The 13,708-nt window shown below is 41.6% G+C and overlaps 1 protein-coding gene across 3 annotated transcripts in view; it reads left to right on the top strand.

Moving 5' to 3' along the window:
* The first annotated feature begins 1,347 nt into the window (after positions 1–1,347).
* The window catches only part of PDE1C (phosphodiesterase 1C), a 119,760-nt gene continuing 107,399 nt past the window's right edge, over positions 1,348–13,708 (top strand). For 2 of the 3 annotated variants that reach the window (XM_059849549.1, XM_059849539.1), the window contains exon 1: positions 1,349–1,520. The gene's annotated coding sequence lies outside the window, so the exon portion shown is untranslated. Of the gene's footprint in view, positions 1,521–13,708 lie in introns of all 3 variants that reach the window. The other variant, XM_059849530.1, reaches the window with a different exon arrangement.

Raw genomic sequence — 13,708 nt, forward strand, 5'->3', positions numbered from 1 at the left:
CCATAAAACATGTAATCACTTAAGGTCAATGACCAAAAAATCTCATGAGAACCACAAAATAATTTCTACAAATCAAGAAAAGTATCAGTTCCAAAAATTCATCTGTGGTTTCTTCTGCAAGGAAATGTCTTCAGTCATGGATGTCAAAATTATTGCCTGTGAAAAATGCCAATCACTTGTTTTAAAATTTTTAAAGTTTAATAGTAATAAAAGATATAAAAATAGTAATAAAAATTAGAGCAATAAGAATTTGGACAATCAGAGTTAGAACAATAAAGGAAAATAAAAGCAAAGAATTACAGACATCTGGGTGCATTCTGCCAAGCAAAAGCCCACCTCACTAACAGAGGATTAACCCTTAAAAGCAATAGCCTGTTGCATATTCATATATTTCATACATCATGCAAATATTCTTTTCAGAAAAAGGGTGTCTTCTTGTTATTGTCAACTTCCCCCCTACATTTTGTTAATCAGTGTTCGGCTCCTTGAAGTCTGGGTCTCCTGATAAGGAGGCAATAATTCTTTTCTTCCAATCTTGGTGTCTTGTTGCTGTTATCTCTATGCAAAGAATTTCTTGATTATCTTATCCATTCCTTGAGCTAGTTGGTATCTTACACCGCATAGTTTCTATTTTATTATTACATTATGTTATAGCTTAAAACTATATTTACCACACTACTTAAAAAGGATGAGTACAGTACTACAAATTAATGCAACATAACTTTCCAACATGACACATATAGTATTCCTTTTAATATTTGTGAAGAGCCAATCGTATAATATGCATTTTTCACATTGGCTATGCATGTGCCAATAGGTGGATGGTGTAAAATATTAAGAAATATGGTGTTTTGGTTTGAAAGTCAGATGTCTGCTAAGGAAGGCAGAAGCCTCCCTTGGAATGGAAAACATAAACTCCTTCCCTCCAAATTATTATAATTTTGAAATTAAGGGGCTTTCAGGCAAAGATATGAGAATAGGAATAACAATTCTTTACTGTTTATTATGTATAATAAAGCAAATAAGAACAATTATGGCATTAACAACAAACAAAACCACAAACCTAGTGACAGCTTTCTCGGCTGCAGGCACTTTCTCCTTTGGTGCAGTTACAGTCACAGCCGGCAGGGGTGCTGGTGGCTCCCAGTAGGTAGGGCAGGTGCGATGATTCCCCCGCGGCTGCAGGGGGTGTTGTGGTGTGAGCTCAGGGAGCACGTGGTTATGGCGGCTTGCCCAGGATGGGAAGAGATGGAAGAGAGGCTTTGCTTTGCAAACCCCTGGGGCAGTTGATCTTGGTGCCCTACCAAAACTCTTGGAAGCAGTCAGCTGGAACGTCAGGATGTTTCAGCAGGCAGGCAGTGTGAGCCTACAGTGCAGCGAAAAACTTGGAGCAGTGCTGAAGACGTGGCGGGGGCAGGGCAGCAGCAGCTCAGCTCCCAGCAGGGCAGGGAGAAATGAACTCAGGATCCCGGGCACCTAAGCAGATGGTGATAGGATCCTTTGTCCCTTTTTTTGGTGGGGTAAGTGTTAATAAGGTCCCAGTTCAGTGGCTGCTCTCTCAAGCAGAGGCTCACCCATGGCAGAAGAAGCAGGCAGCAGCAGTGAATTCCCTTCCCCAAGCAGCAGCCTGGCTGTCCTCCTCTGAAGATGAGAGAGAATTGTCATGGTATCTCTGCCCTTCGGAGGGAAACTCCCAGATAAGGGAAGCGAAACCAGACGAAACCAGATGCCCCCTTCCCTGAGCTTGTCCACTTATTTTGTTTTTCTTAAGTACTCTGTCATTAGTGTTTCCTAGCAAGTTATGTGGGGTGGGGTGGGGTGGGGTGGGGTGGGGCGGGGTGGGGGGGGGGGGGGGGAAGAATTTCTATAAGTTAAAAGGAACAAAAGGAAAGAAACCTAACCTACAACATATGGCATTGCAGAGAGGACACAGAGTAGGAGTGCTGTGCTGAGCAGATGTCATTGGGAAGGTTAGGACCACAGCTCACCATTCTCTCCTTGGCATTAGTCTTTTGTGCCCAGAGTCTTCCCATCACACCTGACCACAGCTCATTCTTCTGAGACATGGGTATAAACACATGCAGCTTGGAAAGCTAGCTAGTCATCAGTTATGTTTGTTGAAGAGTAGACCTGCTGAACAGGTTGGTGAAAAGCTGGCTGTTGTGATGGTCTTTTGGCTGTCTGCTGTTTACCTCAAAGGTTGTTGTATCTGTGTCTTCAACCCCTGTCTTCAGCATTCTACAAGGCATATGTGGTAGCTGGCTGTTGTTTGGGTGACTTTACCACAGATAATAGAAGTAGTTAGAGTTGGGGAAATAACAACACCTGTGCTTATAATAAACAGTATCACTGCAAATATATTAGATGCTTTCTACAGTGGATTCTGCACTAGGGACCCAAGAGGGAAAAAGGCCTACCTAGGTTCAGAGTAGTGGCAGGCTCATGTCACCTTAGGTACACAATTTTCCTTCCTTAATTTGATTCTCTATTTTTCTCAGTTTTGTTTTAGACAAGAATGCATGTTCATTAGCCATGCAGTGAGTTAACAATACTCATAAGCAAACAGCTTAATAGAGAGTTGTCATGATTTGACCCTGGCACAATGCCAGCGCTCCTATGAAAATATTTTTTCCCTGGTGTCTGCTGTGAGATGTGATCAGAAATAGAGCAAAGCAGGCTCCAGCTTAGGAATAAAAGGGAAAAAAATACTTTATTAACCTACAACTATATATAAAGAGAAACACACACAGAACTCGGAATGAAAACCTTCCTAAAACATTCTTCCTCCTCCCCCCCACCAAATTTCCAATACATCCACCCTTTAGCTCATCAACTCTCAGTCCATCATCACCCTTTAGATAATCAATTCTCAGTTCATCAAGAAGAGAGGAGTCCCTCTTGTACCATAGGCTTCCCCTGGAAACACAGTTGAGACCTCTTGTGTTTCCATGTCACACATGGAACCGCCCAGAGATCATTTTGCCATCATGACATCTTCCTTTCATGCCCAGTGCTCTCACCACTGCGCATGGACCAGAGCTGCTTCTAGGGTTTTCCTTTTACAGGGTGCTTTGCCCAGTTCCAAAAAGAGCACAGTGTCTCACTTTTGGGACACCTGTCCTCCCCAGGTTTCACCCTCTAGGGCCGAGGGGTCTTGAGAACAAAGATCTTCTTCTTCTTCCCTGAAGACGGAGGGCACCACCACCACCCTCTTCACCCATTGTCTCTGTTCACGCACTCATTCACATCACATCACTGCACTCTCTTGGCTCCAAGCCATTGCCTCCCCCCTAAATGCAGTCTCTTCATCACAGGAAAAAAATGGTTCTGTCCATGGCTATACAAGAAAAGTCCAGCCAAAAGCCACTCCATCATCTCCTCCCAACTAGAATTCTTCTCAACTTCTGTCGTGGCTCATTTCCTCTTATCGCTATCTCTCTTCTCATTCAAATCCAGGAGGATCAGCATTTGTAAGGTTCATCATCCAAGAAAAGGGTTAAAAGTCTCAGGCTCTGCCTGTCCAGAACTCCCATGGCTGGCCCTGCCGGGCACCTTCTCACCACACCCCCCCCTTCTCCTCAGCTGGCCGCGCTATCAAATTTCAAGGTGGTACAGGCATAGACACCATCTCTCTCTCTCTATTGGCGCGGGGCAGCGGGAGGCTGCCCGATGTCTCTCAGGGTTACTCCACCCTTCCATCCTGCAGGGGCCTTCACCTCCTTTCTCTGTCCCAGGCCCGGCCTACCTCACTCAGGCCTTGTGGCTTCCCCTCCCCCGCCCAGCTCGGAGCCGGGCAGGGGAGGTCTGACCTGTTTCTCTCTTTCACAGACGGAACCCAAGAGAGCTTCCCCCTGGGAGTTCTCAGCTTTTAACCCTCCTGTGTTCTCAGAGGCGTACCCATGTCCTCAGTGGCCACACCAGGTGCCAATATTCAAATCTGAGCACCTATTGGTTTGACCACAGCATCCCAAAAAACTCACTTCCTCTCAAACCAGGACAGTAGTGCTTTCTGGAATTGTGAAAATTATGCCCCCTGGGAAAAAAGATAATAGTTCTGAACATGGGCTTAGTCCTTCTGTATTCTGAATCATCATGCAAAACAATATATGCTGTTATAAACTTGCTTGTCTATATTGCATTGAGGAAAAAAAAAGATATTGAAAAGCTTCTGAATAATCTTAGCATACACTCTGCATCACACATTTAAATGTGTATTGTAGCAGGATTTAATCCATGCTTTTCCCTCTTTTCTCAACTTTTGTAATGTGATGTAGCAAAAGAGACAGATTTTTTCAAACAAATTATTTGTAAATTGCACATTACAGCATATCCTGAAAATTAACTTGCATTCCATTTGATGGGATGTTCATATTATGTTTTGTCAACATTATGATGTATTCTTCCATGCTTTATTCAGTCTAGATGTTTTTGTACTCATCTCTTAGCTTATTTTGGTACAGTGAATGTTTCTCAAATTTATTTCTTAGTATTTTCTGAGCAGCAAATATGCTCTTGGATTATTCATGACAGTTTATAACATCAAAAGATCAAAAATACTTTTGCTGAGTTAAATTTGTTACATTTTATGATTCCTCCTTTCTCACATAAATAGTGTTATGATTACAGATCTGTTTCTCCACCTTTGCTGTTGCTGACCTCTTTTTAATTATCCATACCAAAAAATTCACAGAGGCTGTGAAAGATTGAAGAATAATATGAATAAATGAGCAGCAATGAACATTTAATGCTCAGAAGAGTCTTAAGGCTTGCTATTTAGACAAATGGTATTCTGAAATTAATGACTTCTTTTTGCCAACACCCACTTCTGGGAGGTACCAAATAGCACTCTGATGCTGCTGGGGTCAGCCTTTATGGTGACATGTGCCTGCCAATTGTCCCAGTGTCATTAGGCACAGAACTAGTGTTTCCCACATATTCAAATCATGCAGTTAGCTTGCTTGTGTGAAAAAGAATTGCAACATAGCAAACAAGAATCAGAGGCTAGGTGTAGCTTGTCCAGCCAGCTTTCATTTTGACAAGAAATAGCAGCTATGCTGATGGTAGCTGCCCCAACTAGAAGTGGAAACTCCTCCCACTGTTTTGGTCTGCGTGTCCCAGATGTCACTGTCATATTTTCTGGAAAAATCCCTTCGCCAGGATTTCTCTCCTGGGAAGCTGAGAAGCCTCAGAAAAAAAGGAAAACAATAGGTATCTGATTTGCTTCTCCTGTGTTTTGCTGCTTTGGAATGTGGTTGGAGATTGTTTATCCAACGTGTGAATTGTTTTGACTTAATGACCAATCATGGTCAGGCTGTGTCGGGACTCTGGAAGGAGTCATGAGTTTTTCATTATTATCTTTTAGCCTTCTTTCTGGTATCCTTTCTCTATTCTTTCGTACGGTTTAGTATAGCATTCTTTAATATAATATAGATCATAAAATAATAAATTAGCCTTCTAAGTTCATGGAGTCAGATTCATTAATTTCCTCCTCCAATGGGGGAGTCAGAAAATACCACATCCCAGACTCACAGAAAAACTTTGATAGAAAGGGACATTTATAAGCCATGTATTCCAAACTCATGGCCTTATCTCCTACTCCCCCAAATATGATATCATCCACAAATTCACAAAGGATGGTTGCATGTAGTAATCCAAATCACTGATAGTGATCTTGAATAGCATTACCACCAACACCACAGTCTTGGTGTCTTGGGTTTAGCCATGCCTATGCTGCATTCAGAATGGACTAATTTCTCCTGCCTCTTGAGTGAATTTAGAGCCTGTTTTGGGAGAAGTGTATCATTGCAGATGGACTTGCCTATTTCCCAAATTTAAAGGTAGTTCAGGTAAATCTGCTGTAGCATGAAAACACACACAGAGGGAGTTGGGGTTTGATGCATAGGAACTAGAAAAACATAGTACTTTCCTGAGAATCACTGGTGTTATTTTGAGCAATACTCACTTTTTTTCTCCTTCTGAGTTGCTTTTTTCTTCGTCTCCCTTTGAATACAACCTAGTTTTATGGGGAAGGGAGAGGATCTAAGGGATCCTCCTTTAATACTGCTGTCAGTATTAGATTCCAATTTTTGGAAGTTGTGGCTGAATGACTCTGAGATGCAAAAAGAGGAAAATGGAAACAGTAGTGTGGGATGCAATCTCTGAAATACAATCTCTGTCGGTGGATCTTAAGTCTTGCCTGAGGGAATATTCTACACTCCTCCTGTTTGTGGAGTTTTCTGCTTAAAGGGATTTCTGGCAGAAAAAGTCACTGAACATGTTTTGATCTTTGCTTGCCTCCATGTTCCTAGTGTGGTTGTAGAAAAGTTCTCTGCAATTCTCTTAAAAGTTGCAGCAAAATTTAGCCTAAGATGAAACAAAAGTCTGAAACCAGTAATAAGTTTTTGGTAAACTATGAAGGAAAGGCAAGCCTTTCAGGTCTCCAACTATAATCAGCAGGAGGAGAGGCAGGAGTTCTTATAGAGAATGCTTTTGTGAAAACTCCATTCACTTGTGTTAAAATTTAGGCCATTTAATAGCAATGAAAATAGTAATAAAAACTAGGACAATAAGAATTTGGATAATCAGAGTTAGTACCATAAAAGCCAATAAAAGCAAAGAATTACGAATGTCCGGGTGCTTTTGCATTCTGCCACAAAAGCACACTGCGGATTAACAAAGGATTAACCCTTAAAAGCAATAGCCTATTGCATATTCATATATCTCATACACAATTCAAACATTCCCTTTCAAACTAGAAGTGTTTCTGCTTAATTTCATCTTCCCCCCCATCTTATAAAGCAATCACCTTGGTCTCTCAAAGTCTGGGTCTTCCTGATAAGGAGGCAATCATTCTTCTCTTGGGATCTTGGTGTCTTGTTGCTGTTATCTCTATGCAAAGAACTTCTTGATTATCTTATCCATTCCTTGAGCTAGATACAAAAAGTATCTTACATCACATAGTTTCTATTTCTATATTATGCTATAGCCTAAAAACTATATTAACCGCACTATTTAAAAGACATTAATACAGCACTACTTAAAAGAGATTAATACAGCATAATTTTCCAACATAACATATATAGTATTCATTTTAATATTTGCAAAGAGCCAATCATATAATATGCATTTTTCACACTTTGAAGAGCTACACAATGGGTAAGGCTGGAAAGAGCAATAGTAGGTCATCTGGTCCAACCTCCCTGCTTAAGCATGGTTATCCTGGAGGACATTGGACAGAATTGCATCCAGACAGTTCTTGAATATTTCCAGTGACAAAGACTCACCAACGTCTCTGGGCAGTCTATTCCAGTGTGTGGTGACCAGCACTCCTCATATTCAAGGGAAATGTCCTGTGCATTAGTTTCTGCCTGTTGCCTTTTCTCCTATTACTTGGCATCACAAATAAGAGCTTTTGTTCTGATGCCTTGGGAGGCTGACCTGGAGCAGAACCTAGACAGAGTTAAAGGAATAAAGTAGGTATTTATTAAAAGGCCTTCAAAGGATATACCTTGGGTAGTACAAGAGCTCGGTTGTGGTTCTACCCAAGATGGACCCAAGATGGACACAATATGGATGATTGGTCACTAGTTTTCACACTTTTATAAGTTTTGGTCCATTAACATATTGGGATCAACTGTCCAATTACAGCTTCAGGTTATAAAGTCCCATCCTCCTGGTTTGCGCTCTTCAATTTGCCATTGTTTACACTTTTTGGGCCGGAAAATGCAACAGTGTCTTTGATTCTTAGGTTGGAAAAGGATTGTTTTGTCTAACTAAGCTGTGAAGAGAGCTTAGTAACACTTCATATGAAGTTCATATGAAGAAGTTCATATGAAGATTTATACACAAAGGCAGTCCAGCATCTGAAAAATATGAAAGCTAAAACTTAAGGCATCAGTTCCATTCTCTTGACACCCTCCCTTCAGATGCTTATATATATTAATGAGGTCTCTTCTCAGTCATCTCTTCTCAACTCTGAACAGGCCCAGCTCTCGAACCCTGTTTGTCTTGATTTGGAAAGACAGGTGCCTGCTAAGGAAGGCAGGAGCCTCCCTTGAAATGGAGAATGCAAACCCTCCCCACCCTCTGAATTGCTATGAATTTTAAGTTAAGGGGCTCTCAGGCAACATATATGGGAGCAGGAAATAACAGCTCTTTAATAGGGAAGGAAAAAATAAAAGGATAAAATAAAACAATGCAATACATTAGAATAACACTGACAGAGTCAGAACTCAACCTGACACCCAGTTGGAAAAGTGGCTGTAGTCCTCCTGAAGTGTCAGATGTGGTTCTGTTGGAGCGGGGGGGGTCCTGTAGAAAAAGGGTGTATTCTTCTTCCGCAGATCTCTGGAAGTAGAAGCAGCTGCTGTTCCTCTGGGGAATCCAGTGGGAAGCCGTGCTGGTGTTTTCAGAACCTCCAGATTATATCTGGGTAGCAATGCTTGGCTCCTCCCTCTGGGCAGAGGAGCTCACAATGGGATGTTATAATTCTTATCAGTCGTCATGCAGTGACATTCAATAGCTTCTTATCAGCAGATGTCCCCTGCTTAGGGAGGAGAGTTTATGATCACTCAGAGAGAGAGAGATAAGGAGAATTGCCCACTTGACACCAGACAACTGCCATACAGGTGGTAATAGAATACATCTTGCCTTGCAATCTAGAACACCATTGTTTTAAGAGAGATGCTCCAGTCCCTTAATCATCTTTGTTGCCTGCCACTGGACCCACTTCAGGATCCTTATGTCTCTTGTTCTGAGCAGCTCAGAACTGGACCCAGCACTTCAGATGTGGCCTCACCAGGGCTGAGTTGAGGGGCAGGATCACCCCCCTCAACCTGCTGGTAATGCTCTTTCTAATGTATCTCAGGATGCCATTGGCCTTCTTTGCCACAAGGGCACACTGCTAGTTCCTTGACAGCTTGTTGTCCACCAAGAGCTACATTAAGTTTCTCCTCCTTGCTCCTGTTTGTCGGCAGGAGGAACCTTCTCCTTCCCTCTTGATTATGAATAATTATGTTCATTATGCCAAAGGTAGCTTTTGTGAATCTACCCTCAGCCCTCATGATATACAGTTACCGCTCTGTTATTGGACTGTGTGGGTTGCAGCAAGAGAAGGCATGGGCTCCTTGTTCCTTCAGTGGATACCTTCTTTGTCAGGCCATGTTGCTTTTTGCTTTTCTCTCAGCTGTTAGCCTCTACTTTAATGTTTAATAATGGAAAGTTGATGTGTAAAAAAGAGCAGTTGAATCATTGTTATTGTGTAAAGCCCCATACATTTCCATGTTCTTAAATAACATCTTAAATTCCTGTTACAGTTTTGCTTCTGTTGCTCATTATAGTGTTTTCTAGTCAGTTCTTGGGAATATGTACACTGTCATATCTATCTCTTTTTGCATGGGGAGGGTGAACAAGCTAAATCCTCTATTAGAAGAGGAGGGTCACAGCAAGATGTAGGTGATGCCAGACATAGGGACAGTTGGGAGTCTTGAAAATGATATTCGAACATTCCAGGTCCTTTTTCCATAGCTGTTCTTTTTCTATTCAAAGCACTGATCTTGAGCAGCCCTATATCTGGTGGGGCTGCTCACAGGATGCCCAAAGCAGGTGGGATACAGTTGTGCATGCTGCAAGGGCCTGAAAGTCATGATGACGTTATTTGAAAAATGGCCAGCTGCAGGTCATGTCTATTCAACATATTTGTCTTACTTTTGAGGGCATTCAGCCTACCCATGAAACCTTCATGGGGGCTGTTTCATGTGACTACACATCTTGCTCTCATTCTGATGAAAGTACCACCCCAGTTCCATGATAGGTATGCTTAGTGACTTATTCAACTCTTCCCTGTCTAAGTACAACCTTCTCATAAATATGTGGTCTTACCAAAACCAGAAAGATGGAGGGTATAATTTCAAATTTGTTTTGCCTACCACTTCTAAATTTAGATAGCAAAAATGGCACATACTTGATGCTGGAAAATTCTCAAATATTTATATGTTTTGATGGAAGTGTGGAGAAAGTGAGGGAAGAAAATGAAATGGTTCTATCTCTTCAAGTATTACCCTTAAATTTTCAAGTAAAAGACATCTGAAGGCTAGGAGTGGAAGAGAAGATGGGTTAACCTCAATATGTTTAATTTGGTAAAGGTCTGGTGTAAATATAAAAGGAAAAAAACACTAGTGCCTGTATTTCTGGCAGGGTGTACTAAATTCCTGACACAAAAAACCTGTTGCCTCCTTATGGAGACAAGAAAGTTATCTCAGCTCTGCTACACCCTTTGTGTTTATTGTTTTGCGGAGATAATCAAAACTCCACAACTTTTGTGAAAGTTATAAAGGTATGTTTATTACAGCGCTGGACGCATGTGGGAATCGTTCCCCTAAAATGACCTCTGGGAACTTCAGGTCCCTTTTTATCTCCCTCTCAAATACATATGCATACAATTTCACAATAGGTTCATACATATTCATTCCACTGATTTCAGCAACAATTGCTACTAATTCTTCAGAAAGAACTCCTGCTGTCAGATTGCCCTGCTCCGTCTGCTTCTCTCCTTCCCCCTTATCTCTTGTCCTTCAGCTCTTCGAGATAACAGGCAGTCAGACTAAACAGCAAGCTACAGACTTAACTCAAAGATGTACATTTCACCTAAATCAAAATGGATTTCTACCCTGAAAATTTCTACTCTGCCTCATTATCATTTGTAATATTACACTATTGTATGTCTAATGAAGTATTTATGAAATCTCTTCTTCAGGAAAGATTAGAAGTAGAATCATGGCAATTCTGTTGAAGTCTGTTTCCTTAAATATCATGCTGTAAAAAGGAAGAGATGTTCTTCACGAAAGTGAACAATGTAGGACAGCTGAGAGAGACGTTAATTATGCATGTGATGTAATGGGGATCAGTTCAAGGTGCCTGCTAAAGGCTTGCCATGCCCTGTAGGTCCTCCCGTGTCCCTTAGAGGAATATGTAAATCCACAAAACCACATTTGGCTCCTCAGACTCTTCTCAGTTTCCTAATTTAGGAGTGTGGTTTTGCTGCTAAACTGCCTGCAAGAAATGACAGTACTGACTTGCTATTCACATAAATTTCTTTCACCAGGAGCTCTCTGGTTTCTAGGAGATAAGCCCTCTGCCCCAGAACCGTAAGTGGGAACTGCACATTTGAAGTTATATGTTCTTGTAGGATTTCTGAAACCTCTGCAGGAGCTGGGGTCAGATGGGCAACTGAAGAATGATCCCAGGGGATGGCAGAATCTTTGCTTGATTGTTGTCAGAAAGTGTATCTCTACTCAACTTATGTGTTACCCTCCTACTTTTTTCTTTATAGCACCAATAAGGCTGAGGTAGGTTTAAGGTCATTATATTTCAGCTTATCCATTAGAGATAAATAGTGACAAACACATTACTTTTGAATGAGTTTCTGCATAATTCTAAAAATGTATACGTGTTTTTGCATTTCTTCTAGATATCTTTTTATTCTTGTTAATTTTAAGACTATATTGAGTCTACACATATTTTTTTTATTATACAACTAATGTTTATAACTGGTCATTAACTTGTTATATCCTTTAACTAGATTTAAATTTTCAGATTTTTTTACAACATAAAGGTTAGTGTCTTGAGCAATAGTTTGCAGACTAACAGAACAGTTTTATGAAAATCAGGTGAGGTACTGGTCTTTTTTTTCCTCTGTTTTTAAGTTCAGTGAAGGAAAGAATAAAAGGCTAGAGATAAATAACAGAAAGAACAACACCAGAAAAAAGAGAAACATAAGTAAGAGGAGAAGGTCTGCATGCAGCATTCAGGGTTAACTTAAATATTTACTGGCCTTTTTTCATATTGTAGAATAGTTTAGGTTGAAAAAAAACACTAAGAACAAGATGAACTGTTAATCCAGCTTCAACAAGTTCACCACTAAACCACTATACCCAAGTGCCACATCTTTTTTGAACACTTCTGGGGTGATCATTCTGTCACTTTCCTGGGCAGCTTGTTCTGATGCCTGACCACAATTTCAGTGAAGAAGATTTCCCTAATATACAATTCAAACCTCCCCTGGCTCAACTTGAGACCGTTTCATCTCATCCTGTCACTTGCTACTTGTGCAAGGAATCTGACCCCCATATGGTTACAGCCTCTTTTCAGGCAGTTGTAGGAAGTTATAAGGTCCCACCAAAGGCTCCATTTCTCCAGTCTAAATAACCCCAGTCCCATTAGCCACTCTTTTTTAAGAGTTGTACTCTGGTCCCTTCACACAGTTTTGTTGCCTTTCTCTGGGTATGCTTGATCACCTCAATGTCTTGTAGTAAGGGGTCCAAAAATGAACACAGTACTCAAGGTACATCCTCAGCAGTTTCAAATGCAGGGGGATGATCACTTCCCATGTCCTACTGGCTGCACTGTTCCTGATAAAGGCCAGGATGTCACTGACCTTATTGGCCACGCTGCTGGCTCAAGTTCCGACATCTTACAACAGGCACCCCTATGTGCTTTTTCTGCCAGGCATCTTTCCAGCTACTGATCCCCAAGCCTTTAGCATTTAATGAGGTTGTTGTGATCCAGGTGCAAGTACCTGGCATTTCACCTTGCTGAATCTCCTACAATTGGCCTCCTAGATGGATGCAGCCTGTCAAGACCTGTAGAGATTTCTTACTCTAGAGCAGATCAACACTCCCATCTAACTTGGTGTTTTTTATTGGCTATTGTCCATTTTCCCAAGAACTTTGGGCATTTATATCACTTAGTGTATTTCCTTCAGGGAAATGGTTGGCAAGGTCTGTATTTCTTCAGCTTCCCAAGACTGGGCTTTTTTTGAGTTTCACTTTTTTATCAGTGTTGAATTACTGTTTTTCTGAGGTCAACAGTGCTCTTTTCCCCTTTTCTGTATATAGCACCAACTTAAAAATAGATGTCTAGTCTCAAGTACAGATGTGCTTTCTGCCTGTGATTTCTGTCCAGAACAAATTAATGTGGGGATATTATATTGGGTTTACATGGCCTGGGTTTTGGTAGTGGGGGGCTACATGGGTGGCTTCTGTGAGAAGCTGCTGAAAACTTCCTTCATGTCCAGCAGAGCCAGTCTCTGGAGGTGCCAAAGATGGTTGGGCTGCTGTGAAGGCTGGGCCAATTAGAAATTGTTGTAGTGGTTCTTTGATAACGCATTTAAGAAGAAAGAAAAAGAAAAGTTGTTGAGCAGCTGTAATTGTGGCCAGAGAAAAGGAGGGCGAGAATAGGTGAGAGGAACAACTATGCAGACTCCAAGGTCAGTGGAGAAGGAAGGGGAGGAGGTGATCAGGCATTGGAGCTGAGATTCCTCTGCAGCCCATGGTGAAGACCATGGTGAAGTGGCTGTACGTCTGCAACCCGTGGAGGACCACAGAGATGCAGACCTGGTGTGGAAGAGGAACACAACAGAGCAATTGAATACCTGAGAGGAGTTTGTGACCCCATGGGGGGCCCATGGAGATCCCCCACTTGTGCAGCCTGTCCTTGAAGGACTTGAACTCTGTGGAAGAGTGACCCATACTACAGCAGTCTGGGGACAACTATTGCCTGTGAGATGTACTTACATTGCAGAAGTTTGTGGAGAACTGTCTGCTATGAGGGGAACTCCACAGTGGAGCAGGAGAACTACTCCTCTCCCTAAGCAGCGGGTGAAGCCACAGGGATTGAAGTGACCATAACCGCCATTCCTTGTCTCCTTGCA

Source organism: Haemorhous mexicanus, chromosome 1, assembly GCF_027477595.1.
Source record: "Haemorhous mexicanus isolate bHaeMex1 chromosome 1, bHaeMex1.pri, whole genome shotgun sequence".
In the NCBI taxonomy this organism is placed as follows: Eukaryota; Metazoa; Chordata; class Aves; order Passeriformes; family Fringillidae; genus Haemorhous; species Haemorhous mexicanus.